The 4,093-nt window shown below is 47.2% G+C and overlaps 1 long non-coding RNA gene across 1 annotated transcript; it reads right to left on the bottom strand.

Moving 5' to 3' along the window:
* Positions 1-2,112: 2,112 nt before the first annotated feature.
* On the bottom strand, positions 2,113-3,437 carry LOC147035935 (uncharacterized). Its single transcript, XR_015049918.1, has 2 exons — positions 2,903-3,437; positions 2,113-2,393 (listed from the first exon to the last, which is right to left on the bottom strand). It is a non-coding gene; the product is annotated as an uncharacterized LOC147035935 (long non-coding RNA).
* Between the last annotated feature and the right edge of the window lie 656 nt (positions 3,438-4,093).

Here is a 4,093-nt window from a genome sequence, read left to right as displayed (position 1 = left end):
GACAAATCGATTTTGATAAAGAAATAATATTGTTTTCCAAAATTAAAGAGGATTGAGGAGAAATTGAAAATGGCACATTGCATTGATTGACACCCAAAGGAACATGACAGTGGAACCTGAAATGTTTTGAAATAATAACCCCAACAAATTTTGAAAAATCATATTGGATAAACACATTTTCATCATTTCAAAAACATACAGATCCAGAAGGAGCAATCAATGATTGAAGACCCTTGAAGGAAAGAACGGCGTGGAGGTGGAGAAGTTGGGCAGAAGATGATTGTGGGGAGGAGCAGACACTGGGCGCACACCACATATGATACAAACTAGATCCCGGTGATGAAGGCCCGCAAATGCAGGCGATGAAGTCCCGCAGATACCGGCGACGAAGACCCGCAGATGCAGGCGACGAGGGCCAGCAGATGCGAGCGACGAGGTCCAGCAGATGTGCGTCACAAGAGCCCGCAGATGCGGGCGAGGATGGCCCGCAGAAGCGGGGGACAAAGGCTCGCAGATGCAGACAAGGAAGGCCGACAGATGCAGGCGACGAAGGCCCACAGATGCAGGCGACGAAGGCCCGCAGATGCAGGCGACGAAGGCCCACAGATGCAGGCGACGAAGGCTCGCAGATGTAGGCAAGGAAGTCCCGCAGATGCAGGCGACAAAGGCCCGCAGATGCAGGCGACGAAGGCCCGCAGATGCAGGCGACGAAGGCTCGCAGATGCAGGCAAGGAAGTCCCGCAGATGCAGGCGACAAAGGCCCGCAGATGCAGGCGACGAAGGCCCGCAGATGCAGGCGACGAAGGCCCGCAGATGCAGGAGACGAAGGCCCGCAGAAGCAGGCGCCGAAGGCCCGCAGTATTTTATGTTTGTAACATAATATGTTTGCAGTACTCAAGTTGTTTGTGACACGACACAAGTATTATGCTATTAAATCGAAACTATCTTTCAAAAACAGAATATTGAGTCATGTGATGGAAAATGTCATGTGGCATTGATTTGACACCAAAACAGCATCGAAAGTTGCCAGTCATTAATGCCTGGTCACAAATGATTCCTCTCACTGGAAGGCACAGCGGAACTGCCAAGGTCTTGACTCCAGATGAATTCGGTCTGTATTTGAAGGGCAGGGGTACTTCTGACAACGCCCCATCAAGGCGGAAAGCGATGTGGGTACATTCAGTTGATACGACCGTCGTATCTGAGTAGAGCTTCGATGTTTGGGCGATTTGCGAAATCTGGACTGGTGATTTTAAAACTTTGTGATCCATGAGGGGGAGGGGTGTGGAGCGTGCACAGGAGGCGAGGCCACGGCGAAACTCCCAGGACCCTTGGGAAACAATTCTCTTGGCTGGGCGAATATGTACCCATTGCAGGACGTGGAGAACGCGTGCCCCAATCACAGGACTATGCTCTCCGAATGGCCAATTCTTTCCCATGAGTTTTTTATCGTGGCCGAGAATGAAGTTTTTCGGTGTTTGTGTTTCAGATTGGAAGTTGGGGTGAGGACGATGACCAAGGCTGGTGGTTGTGGAAAGGGAATCGGGAATAATTCTCCTGGTGTTGGATCATGGCAATGGGGTGTCACTCTCCTTTGTTGGTGATCCTGCGTGTGACTACCCACATCCACAGAGTTCCCTCGGGATCATTCTACTTCATTCAACCTGTGTGATGGGATTCAGCATTGAGCAGAGGTCATCTCACCGATCGATTTTACCCATGGTCGCATCCTCAAGGGCAGTGTGCATTCTCAATCTGCCCACCCACCGATGGTGAGCAAGGTTCTATCGTCAGTCCTTGTCCATGGATGGCTGACTCCCAGGCCTCTTGAGGGAGTCAAAGTGCTTCCCGGCATTCATGACCGCACGGTCCTGGTGCAGGCGAAATGGGACCGAATCGGACGGTGGCACTGGGTCCACAGAAGGCATACAGTTGCCAAGGTGAGCACCAGGAAGCCAGGTCCACAACATATATAGACTCAGGCTCTCCAAAAGCCAGATGGTGGTGTCAGGTAATTGCAAATGAGTGACACAGGGAAAAGGAGACAAAGAAAATCCGGCCCACTAGTATTCTCCCAGACATTGGGACACTTAGGATCGAGGGTGCCAAGAAACTGAGCGGGGCAATGGTGTGACGCACTGCAGAATCGACTGGGTGTCCACGAATGCCCTGAAAATCATTGACACCCAAATGAAAATTAAAGTATAACCGCAAATATTATCAAATAATAACCCCAACAAACTTTTGCTCAAACATCTTAGATACATATTTCTTTCATTTCAAAAACATAAAGAACGAGAAAGAGCAATCAATGAGTGAAGACCCTCACCAGGCCTTTTTTATGTGGTTTTCTGGTCCACAAGTTATCAAGGTACTCACATTCCAATTGATCTCTGCTTTCGATCGACAGAAAAACAAACAAACAAACAGACAAACACCAGAAAATGTAACACGCACTCCTCTGGAGAGGGAAATCATAAAAATGCCAAATAAGTATCAACATTAACACTTCTATTTTGACTCTTATTTGTCGCATATCTTGGAAATATCAAAAGCAATGTCATGCCAAAATTTCAAAAATATCATGCAACTTGCACCGACATAAATAGTGGAATATTTCTCATGTGAGTTGCAAGATACAGTTTCTCATAAAATGTCGTTGTGAATGAATGACAGAAAGTCAATACAACACTTAAAATGGAACTTCCTGTGACAATCAACAGACAAAAATGAATATCTCCTGATGAATGTAAAACAAGAAGGAAAATAAACCATCCAAAACCATGGCATCAATGGGAAAAATTGATGGGCCCCATCCCCGCCCATCATAGTGATGGACATCCATTGTGATTTCCATCTCCACGTCACCAACACAGGAAATGAGTGAGGATTTTTCACCAACCTTGAACCTAATCACGTGAAGAATTTCTGCTTCCTGATGTGCTCTTCAGACTCCAAGCATTCAATTAGCGTTGCCATTTGTTTTTCACTGTTAAACAATCTTCACGTGCACAGCAAACAAAACTGCAAATTTATTCTTGAGTTTCTTCATACTCATTCATATTCAGATTGGTGAAGCTCATTCAGAAAATAATTGATGTCTCAGACTGTGGTGGATGATTTCAAATTCAAAAAATTTCAAGACACTTGTTAAAACAATGATCGTGAAGAACACGTAAATGTTGAGGTTGTTACAATAACAAAGCCAGATTGTTTGTCACAGTACACAAGTGTGATGTTTTTTATCGAAACTATCTTCCAAAAACAGAACATCGAGTCATGATTGAAAATGTCACGTGGCATTGATTCAACACCAAAAAGGCATCAAAGAATCAACTTCAATCGATTCCCACAATAACCCCAACATAGTGTTACGGCTGTGGAAAATCGCACACCACCATTCAGGACCCGTAGGTGAGATATCTTCAGAGGTACATGTCTCGGACTGCGACACTTTGAGATAGCCATTTTTCTGTTCTATCTTCATTTTGAAACAACCACGTCTCAACCGCCATCATCGCATTACACCATAAAGGGCTCTCAGGTGAGATATCTCTATAAGTACATGTGTCGTTAGCCCAAACCCGTTGTATAGAGGGAATTTATGTGATCCATCCGGGCTGCGACGCTTTGAGTTAGCCATTTTTCTGTTCTATCTTTTATTTCAAACAAACAGCATCTCAACAACCACGCCATCCCCACCACAGCGCCAAACACACTACAACCACGCCACCTCCACCATCTACGCTACCACATCTTCGCCACTCGCCATTCAGTAGGCCCTGTGCGGTTACGATCTCCGGGAACGAACAAAAACCAACAACGATGCTCGGGGGTTTTCCCGCCTGTTTCTCCCGTCGAAATTCTCCGCGCTCGGTGTGGGGGAAGTGCGATCCGAGCCGGGGGTCAAAGGTGAGAAAAGGTGGGGGCCTCTTTTTGGGGGAATAATTCCCTGGCTCTGAGCCAAGACTGACTCCCCCTGGCCCCCGCACGGCGCGGGGTGGAGGGAGAGCGAGAGGTCATGCCCCCCTTTGAGAGGCTTCTCCAAGAAGCTCGAAGGGAGGCGGGGCCAAAAACGGGGCGGAGCGAAGGG

The sequence above is a fragment of the Eptatretus burgeri genome, chromosome 1 (assembly GCF_056783735.1).
Source record: "Eptatretus burgeri isolate ZD-2024b chromosome 1, Ebu_testis_v1, whole genome shotgun sequence".
Taxonomy (NCBI): Eukaryota; Metazoa; Chordata; class Myxini; order Myxiniformes; family Myxinidae; genus Eptatretus; species Eptatretus burgeri.
Note: the sequence above shows the minus strand (reverse complement) of the source record. Positions and strands in the feature narration are given on the sequence as shown.